At 41.9% G+C, this 14,761-nt stretch overlaps 1 long non-coding RNA gene across 3 annotated transcripts in view; it reads right to left on the reverse strand.

The window, feature by feature from the left end:
- Positions 1–14,456, reverse strand: part of LOC307215960 — a 33,292-nt gene extending 18,836 nt beyond the window's left edge. For all 3 annotated transcript variants that reach the window (XR_013838800.1, XR_013838801.1, XR_013838802.1), the window contains exon 1: positions 14,339–14,456. This is a non-coding gene — a long non-coding RNA (uncharacterized lncRNA). The remainder of the gene's footprint in view (positions 1–14,338) is intronic.
- Between the last annotated feature and the right edge of the window lie 305 nt (positions 14,457–14,761).

Here is a 14,761-nt window from a genome sequence, read left to right on the forward strand (position 1 = left end):
GAGGTTCACTATGTGTAACAAACAAGAAATGCTGCATTGCAGCATATTTTCTCATTATTCAACAACACCGAAAGGGGAAAGGAGACTACGATCTTGCCTTTGCCTAGCCTTGGCTCTGGGTTGGGACTCTTTGCTCTGAAGAGAACATCTAGAGCATCATCCAACATAATGGGCAGGGTTTCAAAGTCCCACATGAAGACCTGCACCCAGTGGGAGGGTGAGGTTGGTTAGGAATGAAAGAATGGGTCAGACTGCCATGTTCCTCCATGTTACTCCACACACACACACACACACACAAATTTTGCCCCTCAGTGCTAAGGTCTGATTATGAGGCTCTGCACATGTCGAAGATGCCACTGAAAGATGAAGCAGATGGTGGGCAGAGATGAGGGAGAAACTCATACAGTTTGCATTTTAATCAGAGTCGGTCTAACTCACACATCCCAAACCAACACATGAACACAGCTTATATTTTGAAGATCACACCTCTCTGAATTTTTTTGTTGCAGTACCCCAACCAAGGAATTCGCACCCAAAAGCAAACATGCACATTAGGGGGAAAGTGTGTGCACAAATTAAAATATAAGATGTGCAAAAATGTGACATTGTGAATTGAGCAGAATGGAAGGTGAGAGATGGAGGGTGTCAAATTTTGGACTTGCATGGGGCACCACTGAAATATGAAATACCAAAGTTTGCCGCTGATGTGCTAATTAGACTTAAGCATGTTCCTTATATGAGGTCTTCTATCTTACAGGAATTTGGTAGAGTCCCTGAGGGCAACCATTGTGGTATTTGCATCACAGTGGAGCCTAATGCATTGGAACAAATGGGGCATTCAGCCTGCCTTCATTCACCCCCCCTCCCCAATCTGCCTGCCTGTCTTCTTACAACTAGCCCTGCCTGGCAGCTTCTTTCTCCTTGTAGTCTCAATGTTGGCCTTGTAGGGAGGAGGAGGAGGAGGAGGAGAACAAAGCTTGAATTAACTGACTCTGCCTGCCAACTCACTGTTGACCTGTCTGCCACTGTTGACCTGTCTATCAGTTCTAATGGGCACCAGCCACCACTGTGGCATCACATACATCTCGGCCATATTTATTTAGTGCAGCTTAGCTCTGCTTCAGAACTACATGATCCTTGCACAGACCCTCTCCCTGTGCGTGAGCATCTCACTACAATTTCCACATAGGCATGCACTGTATGCCAGTTTTAAAAATGGATGGAAGCATTCCTCTGGGGCCAGTAGTGAGAGATGTTCCTTTTAGAACATTAGCTACTCTGTATGGCTAAAGTTAATGAGCCACTTTATGTCAGGCTCCCAAAGCCATTTATGCATGTAGCCTTTCAATTAGCTTTGTTGATGAATCAATTAATACAATTCAAGCCTTTTAGAATATTGTGAATGTGAAAGCAGGGTTTTATTCTGTAGTCACCAGGAAAACGTAGCATTGCAACTTTACAAACTGCTCTGAGTAGAACTAAGCCAAGGGTATTCAGTTATTCACAATTGCTGAAAGCTGTCTTTCCTTCCTCCCTTTCCTTACTTACTGGTCAATCTGAAATGTTCACCAGAGCTACTGTGCATTGTGGAAATAATAATAATAATAATAATAATAATAATAATACCTAAAGGAGCGTCTCCACCCCCATTGTTCTACCTGGACACTGAGGTCTGGCGCTGAGGGTCTTCTGGCAGTTCCCTCCCTGCAAGAAGCAAAGCTACAGGGAACCAGGCAGAGGGCCTTCTCGGTAGTGGCACCTGCCCTGTGAAACGCCCTCCCACCAGATGTCAAAGGGAACAACAACTACCAGACTTTTAGAAGACATCTGAAGGCAGCCCTGTTTAGGGAAGCTTTTAATGTTTGATGAACTACTGTATTTTAATATTTTGTTGGAAGCCACCCAGAGTGGCTGGGGAAACCCAGCCAGATGGGCGGGGTATAAATAGATGATTGTTGTTGTTGTAATACATCACCCATCTGACTGTGTTGCCCCAGCCACTCTGGACCGCTTCCAGCATATACAGAAACATAATAAAACATCAATCATTAAAAACTTTGCTATACAGGGCTGTCTTCAGATGCCTTCTAAAGGTTGCATAGTTACTTATCTCCTTGACATATGATGGGAGGGTGTTCCACAGGGTGGGCACGATTACTGAGAAGGCACTCTTCCTGGTTCCCTATAACCTCTCTTCTCTCAGTGTATGACAAAATGATGTATGACAAAAAGCAAAGAATGTCATTTGCCGTCAATCAGTCCATGTGATGTAAGTGCTAAAGCTCACTAATATACTGCAATGTTTCCTGTGTGTAAAGTGGCAGCAGACCATGTACTTCATTTTACCTTATTTGGTTGCATAAGCCCCTGTGAATACATTGCCTGCCATAAACAGTGCTGCCAAAAACCCCCCACACATCTCCTGTATTTTTTTTAACCACAGTTTTTTACTGCTTTTTTGTAATTGTGTAAATGTTGCATGCTGTATGTTTTAATAATTTTTAAAAAACACACAACAAGAAGAAAAACAACAACAACGCATACCCCTCAATTAATGAGAAAAGAAATTGCATTCAAAAATTATCAAACAAACACATTTAAGGTTTGGAAGAATTGGCAAGAATGCCTTTCCCCAACTAGCTCACCATTATTCCCACTTGGTCATAAATTGACTACAATCGACTATCAACTTTGTCACATATTGGCAGCTAAGTTACTTAAAGCACAGGCTAATGGATTTCTGATTAATTTGAGTCCATTGCATCACAAAGGCAAAGAACTGGTCTCTATTATTTACAGACTGGTCCCTTCATGGGCCTTAAATCTCAGGGGAATCTCAGGAGAAATCACTGTGTGGTCAGCTAAGCCTGACAAATCTGTTTCATCACATGTGAGAGAATTTTCCCTCAGAATTCTGCATAGATGGCATCGTATACCTGGACAGATGTATCATGTCACATCAAGAAGAAGAGTTTGGATTTGATTTCCTGCCTTTCACTCCCCTTTCAGGAGTCTCAAAACGGCTAACATTCTCCTTTCCCTTCCTCCCCCACAACAAACACTCTGTGAGGTGAGTGGGGCTGAGAGACTTCAAAGAAGTGTGACTGGCCCAAGGTCACCCAGCAGCTGCATGTGGAGGAGCGGAGATGCGAACCCGGTTCCCCAGATTACGAGACTACCGCTCTTAACCACTACACCACACTGGCCCTCTGTTCACAGTCAGAACAGAATTGCTAGTGGGGCTGTGGGCTCTGGGGGACATTTTTCCATCGTTCTGGTCTCAAGTCTATCAAGAAATATATGAAATAATTAAATGACCTGTTTAGGCTTCTCTGCAACCACCTCACAATGATAAAGGAAGCTCAAACTCTCACAACCCTAAATAAATTCTAAAGGACATGGGCAGGGGAGGAAATTAAACCTCTTTCACAGGGGAAGAAAACTTTTGAGAAACTGGAGGAGATATTTCAGTGTGGCACTAGTCATAATGTACTTGCTATGGAATATCACAGAGGGTGGAAACTCTCTTACACTACCATGAGAAGGGTTATCCTTAATGATGTGCCAAAAACATTTGAATGAAAATCATTTTAAATAGGATCATGCTTTAATTCAGCAATCGGTTCTCATCCCACTAGGCTTTTCGGAGATTGATGAAGAGCTGCAGATATAATTTTAAAAGGGCTGCTTTCTGTTAAAAAAAAGAAGAAGTGATGTTGGAATGTCAGAGTAATTATTCAGCCTAAAATAACAGGGTGACATAGTCTTCATAAATTACTTAGCTCACCTGCAATAGCAGGCTGCCAAAGTTCTAATTCTCACTACTTAAGTGCTTCAGAATATTTTTTGCTTCTGTCCTCCGGAGACAGTTGTAGATGGATTTTACCTTTGAGGAAGGTCATATGTCTATTAGAAAACAGAACTCTGTGCTTTTTTTTATTTTTAAGGGTACATCTCACTCTTCTTTTGTACCCTTCCCCTGCTACTAGATCAAGTCTCTCCTTGCCAAAACACCATGACAAGTGTAAACCTCCTGTCCCTTGAAACAGTTTGCCATGCGTCCAGAGCAAACCGCAGAAGAGTCGTTGCTGAAAGAACCGACAATCCAAAGTGACAACTTGCACTTGCCTGCAGGAACTCAATCATGTTAGGGTGTTTTTAACATAGAGGCTAATGTGTGCTGCCATTGGACTGTATGTAATAAGCAGAGATTAGAGGATGCAGGAATGTCCTTGAGGCAGCAACTGAATTGGCCTCTTTGCAGAATGCCATGCAGGGTAAAATGTCGGCAGCTGAAGTAACAGGCCTCCTCTGTATCAACACTCTGCCAAGTAGGGTGACTTAGATCCAGATGTTCATTGAGATGCAGATGTGCATCTGGATGGACCTTCATATGCAATGTGATCCCACAGGTACACAAATGTATTTATTTTAAGAATGTCTACATTGCCCAAACTGAAATTGACCAATTCTATGAAGACTTACAAGATCTTATAGAAGTGACACCAAAGAAGCATGTTCTTCTCATTATAGGGGATTGGAATGCTAAAGTAGGGAATCAAGAGATAAAAGGAACAACTGGCAAGTTTGGCCTTGGAGATCAAAACGAAGCAGGGCAAAGGTTAATAGAGTTCTGCCAAGAGAACAAGCTGGTCATCACAAACACGCTTTTCCAACAACACAAGAGACGACTCTACACATGGACATCACCAGATGGGCAGCATCAAAATCAGATTGATTATATTCTCTTTTTTTAAAAATAGATTTTTATTAAAATTTTAAAGGTTACATAAGTAATAAAAAAACAACAGAAAAACACCCAATTAAACCAAAAAAGAAAGCAAAACATAAAAACAAGTCACATCAAAGAAAAAAGATAAAAAAATGGAAAACAGACAAGAAAGAAATAAAGATGCATAGAATAAAAAAAAGAACAAATCAAACCTTTACATAACTTTCTTTCTTTAGCTTATTTCCTTGACCTCCTCACACCTCCCCTCTTTGTATTCTGGTTCAGTTAGATATTTCAGCAAATCCTTCATCTTTGTTTTTATCCTAATAATTTATCTTAAAAAGGTAAAGGTACCCCTGCCCGTACGGGCCAGTTTTGACAGACTCTGGGGTTGTGCGCCCATCTTACTTAAGAGGCCAGGGGCCAGCGCTGTCCGGAGACACTTCTGGGTCACGTGGCCAGCATGACATCGCTGCTCTGGCCAGAGCCAGAGCCAGAGCCAGAGCCGCACACGGAAACGCCGTTTATCTACTTGCACCCGGAGGTGCTTTCGAACTGCTAGGTTGGCAGGCGCTGGGACCGAGCAGCGGGAGCGCACCCCGCCGCAGGGATTCGAACCGCCGACCTTTCGATCGGCAAGCCCTAGGCGCTGAGGCTTTAACCCACAGCGCCACCTGCGTCCAATAATTTATCTTAATATACTGTAATTTAACATTCTCTTCTTTCACCAATTAATCATCCACTTTTACTTTATTTAACCTTATTTCTCATTAAAACTAATATATTTGAACTTAATCTCTTAAGACATTTCCCCTAGGGTCATAAACATTTCATTCCACGATTTTTCCATTTCTCATTATTTTTTTAAAAAAATCTCAATATATATACTTTAAATTCCCAATTTCCTTCCACCGTCTCCCCTCCCCGGTCCCGGCCCCTGCCGTCAGTTCCATCAACCTCCCAGCGTCCATCAACCTGGAGATCTTATATCCGAGGCTCTTAACTCTTCTTCACTTCCCTTTTGCCGATCTTCTTGATAATCTTTGGTGCTAAAAAGCAGATCTCGGGGGAGCTCCAACCCAACGATGCTTATATTCCTTCTTGACAGGTCTGCCAGATTTCCATAATTAAAGCTAGGGCCCATAAAGTATTCCAAACCTTGTTTCACAATTCTTCCAAGTCCAAAGGCCCCCGAAGCTCCAATCTCCTCCTGGCTCAAATTCATATTCCAAAAGTCATTTGATCCCTGTATAAAGGGATCCCTCCACCTTTCCTTTTCCAGATCAGGCCAGGCACCCATCTTCAAAAGCTGGCTTCTTCTAATTACAATCATATAAGGCCTCAAGTTGTAATCCTCCATTTGCCTCTTTAGGGTTAAGGCTCCCCCTTGTTTTGCTTTATATTCAACAACAGCAACTTTCTCCTTCTCTAATTCATCAATTTGTTCAGTTAAGAAAGATTCTTGTGCCGGGTTCTTGTCGACTTCTATGCTGATGCCCGCTTTTATTCCCAAGATATCAATATTAGTAGCCATGACATCTATCTGTTTATGCAGCTTTCCCAACAGATAGATTGTCCTATTCAGAACAGAGGCTACTTCTTCCTTTGCCGACATTCTTAAGATGTTCAAGGTCAGAACTAGTTTCTCTCAGTCTTTATCTTAAGACCAATTTCCCAGCTGCACTCTTGTAACAATGTCCCAAAATTCCCTCTAGAGGAAGACAGTCTCCATTTGTATCAATCCTTTCCAGCACAATTCCAAAAGTAAATTAGTAACAGTTTCCAGTTACTTTTTCTTCTTTTTAAGTGCAGAAGCAGACAATAGAAACAAAGTCTTTCTTTTAAAGATAGCTGTCAAATTAAAGCCAGCTGTCAAATTAAAGCTAGTTGTCAAATTAAAGCTAGCTGTCAAATTTGTCCTGTTTACCGTCAATGGACTTTTTGCAAACCATTCCCAGGTTCAGAGACGTGATGCTTCAATTTTTAATTTTTCACCTTCCCTGCAAGTTCACTTGGTCAAAATTAATAGTTTCATCAGTGGAGTTTTAATCCTTTACATAAGACTTTCCAAAACCTTAGTTAATAACTACTTTGCTTCAGTCTATTTACAGAATGGGAAGGTGGACTTCCTGTTTGAACCTTCCCCGTTCAGTGCCAAATTAAATTATTTAAAAGCTAAATTTCCCGTTCTACTCACAGGTTGTTGTTTAAAATCCAATTGTCCACAGGAAAATAGTCAGCGCTCTCCGACAGCAGCAATGCGGCTTCGCTCTGTGAAATAAGCGGACGATTCAAAGCACGCGCCTCTCACCCCACATCACTCTGGATTCCCGATACCGGGTCTCCCCGCGAGTAGGGGGGGTGCAGAAGGTGCCAGCCGAATCCCAGGTTCACAGACTTCTTCTGTCTGTGAATTCTAAGGGTCTCCGCCATCGCTGTGGCTGTCAGACCCTGTTTTTCACAGAGCCGGTTCCTCCCGATCGGAGGAGCTCCGCCATTGCCGGAGGCGCTAACCCGGAAGTCAGATTGATTATATTCTCTGCAGCCAAAGATGGAGAAGCTCTATACAGTCAGCAAAAACAAGACCTGGAGCTGACTGTGGCTCAGATCATCAGCTTCTTATAGTAAAATTCAAGCTTAAACTGAAGAAAGTAGGAAAAACCACTGGGCCGGTAAGATACAATCTAAACCAAATCCCTTATGAATACACAGTGGAAGTGAGGAACAGGTTTAAGGATTTAGATTTGCTGGACAGAGTGTCTGAAGAACTATGGGTGGAGGCTCGCAACGTTATACAGGAGGCAGCAACGAAAACCATCCCAATGAAAAAGAAATGCAAGAAAGCAAAGTGGCTGTCCAATGAGGCCTTACAAATAGCGGGGGAGAGAAGGCAAGCAAAATGTGAGGGAGATAGTGAAAGGTACAGGAAATTGAATGCAGATTTCCAAAAAATAGCAAGTAGAGACAAGAAGGCCTTCTTAAACAAGCAATGCAAAGAAATAGAGGAAAACAACAGAAGGGGGAAGAACCAGAGATCTGTTCAAGAAAATTGGAGATATGAAAAGGACATTTCATACAAAGATTACCATAATAAACGACAAAAGTGGTAAGGACCTAACAGAAGCAGAAGACATCAAGAAGAGGTGGCAAGAATACACAGAGGAATTATACCAGAAGGATATGGATGTCTCGTACACCCCAGGTAGTGTGGTTGCTGACAGATAAAAACACTGGCAGGATTGTTGTAATAACCTGCAGTTACATGAGAGTATATATTTAAAGAAGATAAATAAATGAGAAAGTTAAGTTAATTTGGAGATGCAGAAGATATTTAAAATTAATTTAAGGAACCGCAGAAAGAGGGGGAAGGAAGTCAAGTTTTAAAATGTCAAAATGACTGTAAAATCAATGAAATGTATATATCTGAAAAGAATAAATTAAATTAGAACAAAACAAAACAAAAACAAATGTCCTATGGATGAAAGAATAGTGGGTAGATATTTGATATATTCTACATCAGTCCTTTGCTGTAGCAGTCGACACTGAAAGGAACCTGAAGAACCATAATGGAGTCAACAGATAGTATTGAACAGTCCCCAACATTTAGCAGCCAACATTTGACAGTATCTGATATCTGACAGACAGCAGCAGTCAGTATTCAACAATATCTCCTATGTAGTGTTCAACTATTTGACACTAGTTGATAGCTGACACACACAGTAGCTATTAGAATTTGACAGTATCTGATGTGTATCTTGAGAGGTTTCTCGTATGTTTCTTTTATTGTGTCTTTATTGTCTTTATTTTATTGTATACCCTGCCCTCATTGGACCTTTCTTCCAAGTAAGTGCCCTTAAGGTCATGTGCATGTTGTCATCAGTTTTGAAAGCCCAGGGGATGACCAAAACAGGAAATATCTTATACCCAAGTTGTGAGTGCTCTGCACTATAACAATTCAAAAGGTGAATTATTCGATGCATGCACGTTGTGTAAATCAAGGAAATGCTTTGCTCTCGATTTGTGCAACTTATTTTGTTATTTTTACTATTTTGCTGATAGGCATGTGGAAAGGGAACATGGACTTATACAAGGCGGTGAAGCCCTGCCTTCAGGCCACAGGAAATTTTATTCATCAATTCAAATGAGATTTGAGATTCAGCAAGTGCTGTCCCTATACTTTCATGGATATCTTCACAGATCTTCAAAAATCTGAATATTTTAAAAGCAATAAACAAGCACAAACACCTGGGATTCTTAGGGAATGGGATTTTGTGGCAAGTAGCAAGCTTGGAGAATTGTGTGCCAGACATGCAGCCCTGAGTATATTGCTCATGCAGCTACTAGATTTGCATGAGCAAAGCTAAGCCTGTGCCAATACGTTTCACTTTTAGACCATTTATGAGGGAGGAGGGGCAAAATGAAATTACCATTGCTATTGTGGAGGGAATTTCAGGGGGTGCACAGATTTCACATTTACCTTAAGTCTCCATAACATTATGATGTAACTAAGTTTTGTGTGTCTGCATTCTTGTCTGAATTTTTAAAACAATTCTTGTGCTGTATTCTGCAGCCTTCCTGGCTGCCAGCATTTCCCGCAAGCATTTGAGAGGACCACAAAATGTAGACAGCCCAGGAGGCTGCCTGTGGAGGGGCCTAAGAGCAACACATTTTTTAAAAAAAGATAAAAGGAATTCCTTTAAATTTGTTTTTAACTTTTGTCACCAGATATAAGGCACTCCACAGACAGCCTCCAGGGTTGTCTGCACTTTGAGGTCCTCTCTTCTCAGGGGCTTTCAGGAAGCTATGAAGTCTAGAAGGCAGCCATATTTTAAGCAGGGACACATGCAAACACAATCAATGGCTACCTCATAATGCCTTGAAGCCTTAAGGTAATCCATCTTTAAAAACAAAGTTTGCTTCCCCTCTTTCACTGAATAAGGAAGATAACAACTGCATCTTTTGCAGGGGAGGAGAGGGAAGAAAGATGCACTAAAAGTGAGAGTTCTGCCTGAAACCAAATATGAAGCACCACCTTTTAAGAATGCATTAACTTTTCATTTTGAAGACAGGTTTTGGAAGTGTGTCAAGCAAGAGTTTTCACAAACTGAAAATGCTACAAAGAGGTGATAGTGGCGCAGACAAGGATACCTTGTTGGAGTGACATATTCTTGAATCTGATTTGGGTGTTCAGACCCAGAAACCTTCTCCTTAAATAAATTCTCACTTGACTCAAATTTTTGGTTTGCTATTGGCAGAATTTAGGCCACAACTTTATTGATTACAGAAAGTGAATGGTTGCATAGGCTCTGGTTCCAGCATAGGTCAGCCAAGGGTGAACACCTGGATAAGTGGAAAGCTGGGAACAGGCTATCTCCGCCACCCAAATGTCCCCCTGGACTCAGGCACGGGCACAACCTCCTTGCAGAGGTTGACCAAACCGTCGAGTCCCTGGATTCCTTTAACAGAATTCCCTTCACATAGGGATGGTGAGAGTGTTCTCCCATCCCTATCAACTGAGCCAGAGCCTATCCACAACCTTACAAGTTGTGACGATTTGCTATGCAGCAGGCGAATCCAAATGGCAGCAGCCAATCAGCCAAGTAGGGAAAATTCCTGCCATGCCTCTGTCCCAACGACAGACAACACACGACGGCATAGCAAAGTCAAGCGCAAAGCCCTAAAAGTAGGGAGAGGTGGGTGGGTGTTCCGAATGCACGTGCCAAAAAAGGAAGCTATGGGTATAAATAGGTCCCTCAAATCATTTGGTCTGCCAGATTGCACCCAGCTACGAGGGACCTACCAATCGGGTGTTGTGGGTGACCAATCATACCCACCCACAACACAGGGTGTCAGTTTTCTAGGTCTCACTGCAATACGTGCCCTCTTTAAGGGAGGACCCAATTTATATTGTGGCATGTACAACCTGCTTAAAAGACAAGGTGTGCTTTTACAGGAGAGACACCATTTAGTTCGGGTGACCAGGGGAATCAGAACCATGCTTCAGACCACATATTACAGTATGCTCACCAGAATCAGCAGTATCAACTCAGAGCTAAGCAACATTACATTTAGCAGATAAGGAATGACAGGCCCAGGACAAGCCCCCACCCTCCACAATCCTGTCCTTATCCATTTCCCATTGTCTGCCCGAGCCATTTATAGGCAGGAAATGTGAGTCAACTGAATTATGAGGCTCTGTCTCTCATTCCCTTGTGGATTGAGATTGCCAAGTCGAATGCAATGGTTTCTGGAGTCCTGTCTTTCTTTTATTTGTTTGTTTCTTGGAAAGAAACCCTACAAGAAGATCACTATTTAAGAGGGAAAGTGCATTAGGAAAGCCATTGAAAATAGTCATAGTATTTTATGGGTTCCTGGTGTTTCTCAGAAATGTTTTGTGCTTCTGGATGAGAAGATTAGTAAGATAAAATGCTGTGCCTTGCCTACTCATTGGGACATTTTTGTCATCAGCTTGGGACTAGGATACCTAAAATACTGCCTCACCCCTTAAACATTCAACCAAACCCTGCACTGCAGCATAAGGCCTCTTGCAGATACTATCTCACCAAGTGGTCTGTTCCATACAAAGTTTGACCTTTCATGTGGCGACATACATATGTATGCTGCCTTTCCATAGTTCAATCCACGCTGAAGGCGGCTTACAACATGAAAAAGTATATAATTGCAGCCCAACAAAAGTAGTCATATGCAGTAAGTAAAACATCAAAAAATACACAACCAAACCAAACAATTTCCACATAAATCATAATAGGATCTAAACTAAACATACAAAAAAGTATATGTTTGTTGTTTAATGCTGTATCATGTTTTTAATATTCACTTGGGAGCCACCCAGAGTGGCTGGGGAAACCCAGCCAGATGGGCGGGTATAAATAAATTATTATTATTATTATTATTATTATTATTATTATTATTATTATTATATCAATAACAGCAACAGCCTCCCCAACAACCCTGCCCCCTGTAAGCAATACCCCAACACAAGAGTCTGTTCAGCAGCCTCAGCTTCTGTAGCTGGAGTCAGTCAGGGCCCCACCCTCCCAGGCCATGTGGGAAAAGGCCTACAAGGCAGAGAAAATGTCTTCTAGAATTCACAGTCAAGATTGTGACACCTGCCTTTGGAACTTGCTGCATATCAGTCAGTTGCTGTCTCTGCTGTCTTTGCAACACCCATCAATGACCTTACTTTTTCAACAAGCCTTTTAACTGCAGGTTTCTTTATCCCACTCTGCATGTATCAGATTTGACTTTTTAAAAAAGCAATCACTTTGTTTTACAAATTAAATCGCTTTATATACCGTATTGGCCCCAATATAAGCCACACCTGACTATAAGCCGCACCTTTAAAATTCAATTGCGATATTGTAAAAGCCCATTTTTGTAAGGTCGCGAATTTAAGCCACACTTTAACTTTTCACGGTTAGAAAAAAAAAGTGAGCCTTATATTCAGGCCAGTACAGTATGTTTTTGTTGTTATATCGTCTTGCAATACTTGAGGGGAAGTCATTCATAATTTGCAGTAAATTAGTAAAGGAGGACAAGCTTCGTGCCAGCTTGCCATGCCAATTCTTATCTTCCCCTATGTACAGTTGTTGAGAGCATACTTTTAGTCCATCTGTGGTCCCAGGGAGGCCCACTCAACAATGTATGGCCATGTACCCTGAAGCATCTCCCAGAATCCACATTTCTGTGATGGATGCATAGGAGCTCCTTGGCCAACAAGTCAATATGAGAGGTGTTCCCTGAAAGCCAAGGTTTGACAGCCACAGCCCCATGCCAAATCCAAAGGATTGGTGAATGGAAATGCCCCATGTATCAGGGTTTGTATCTTAAAAACACGTGCTTTCCTCATCAGTCAGGAGATTTCATAGACTCATAGTATCATAAATTGTAGAGTTAGAAGGGATCCCACTGCAATGCAGGTGTCTCAGCTACAGCATCCATAATGGATGGCCATCCAACCTCTGCTTAATATCCTCCAAGAAAGGAGAGTCTACAACCTCCTGAGGAAGTCTGTTCCACTGCCAAACAGCTCTTATTGTCATAAAGTTCTTCTTGACATTCATTCGGAATCTCCTTTCTTGTAAGTCAAAGCCATTGGTTTGAGCCCTACCCTCCAGAACAGGAGAAAACAAGCTTGTACCCTCCTCCCTGTGACAGCCCTTGATATATTTGAAGATGGCTATCATATCTCGTCTCAGTCTCCTCCTTTCCAGGCTAAACATTTCCAGTTCCTTCAACTGCTCCTCATACGGCTTGGTTTAGAATTTTAATGTAGAATTTTAGTCCTTGGTTTCCAGCAGAGCAGTGGGGAGTTGGGAAACAAAATCAAAAGGCACCCGTCCCTTGATTTGTGTAACACACCATAGTGACCAAGAAAGAAAGAAGCAATGAGAATAGACAGCAACCAAGGCCACCAAATCAACATGCAAGGCAGGGAGCTGACTCACATTTACAAGATATATAGGCAGTCTTCCAAAGTGACTTCTCTGTGTAATAAAAACTAATGGCAGTCACAAGCTATTGAACAGGGTAGCTGATAAGAATTACCTTTGACTTTATTTGTATTGTTACTGGCCAAGGCGTTTCTATAAAGCCATGTGCCTGCCATAAGATAGACAATGAGTCAAGTCCATTTCCAATTAAACTACTGATGGGTGTGCCCCAGAGCCTGCAAATATACAATGCAAATAAATCGCCCAAGACACTGTTCTCTGTCCAACTAAGCACATGACAAACATGGTCGGTGACCTCTCAGGCCATTAGTGATTCACTTGCAGTCCTTCTATGGAAGGATATGTGCAATGAAGACTCTCAGCTAATAGTGAGCTTTAGTTCTCATAGCTAGTATAGGCAATCATGGGTAGGGGTACGGGCCAATCAGATGGGAGACTGCTTGGGAACTAGGGATCATCGAGGGATTTGTCCCTAGCAAATTCTCATACAAAACTGGTGTGATCCACACCTCCTAGATGTGGATGGATCAGAATGCAGTTACCTTTCAGATAACATTTGGTGGTTCCCTCATTGCAAGAAGTGAACCAGGCATAGGGCCTTCTGTGTAGCTCTGCCCACCCTGTGGAATTCCTCCCATCAGGTGTCAAGGAGATGAATAATTATATAACCTTTAGGAGACATCTGAAGCACAGCTGTCAACATTTTCCCTTTTTTAAGGGAAATTCCCTTATTCCAAATAGGATTCCTCGCAAGAAAAGGGAAAAGTTGACAGCTATGATCTGAAGGCAGTCCTGTATAGAGAAGCTTTTAAAGGTTTAATGTTTTACTATGTTTTTATATATGGTGGAAACTGCCCAGAGTGGCTGGAGCAACCCAATCAGATGAGCAGCGTATTGACAACATCAACAACAACATAATCATTATCATCATCATCATCACCACCCCCATCACCATCACCATCATCATGTTTTCTTATATTCTGTTGGAAGCCACCTGGAATGGGGCAGGGTACAAAATTATCATCATCATCATCTTAACCCAAGCTATAGATCCATTTATGAGTCTTCACATGCAGTTACAAAGGCAAGTTTTCCATGCAACTATTGTGTCAATACACTTAACCTTACTTACGGTGATATGCTTGAGGCTCCTGATCAAAACATATAAAACACTTTATCTTCTTGAAAAATGTAACTTAGCAGAATTCTCTGAGGACCAAACAGCTCAATCCTTTTCTGGGAAAACCTCCATAAGTAAGGTACACAAATATTACCTAGGCAACCACATCTCTACCCACCCGTGTGTGAGGTCACAAAAGGCTAATGAAACAAGCATATGAAACTGTCTCACCCTGAGTCAAAATTCTGGTCCATCTGATTCAATATTACCTACTTTGGAAGCAGCTCTCAAAGGTTTCAGGCAGAGATCTACCCCAGTCCTGCAATCAGATCTTCTTTAACTGGAAATATTAAAGATTGGACATGGGATCTTCTGTGTGCACATGTATAAATCTCAGGTTGGCTTGCAAGCTGGAGAGTCAAGGACCAGGCATCT

The sequence above is a fragment of the Podarcis cretensis genome, assembly GCF_951804945.1.
Source record: "Podarcis cretensis genome assembly, chromosome: 5".
In the NCBI taxonomy this organism is placed as follows: Eukaryota; Metazoa; Chordata; class Lepidosauria; order Squamata; family Lacertidae; genus Podarcis; species Podarcis cretensis.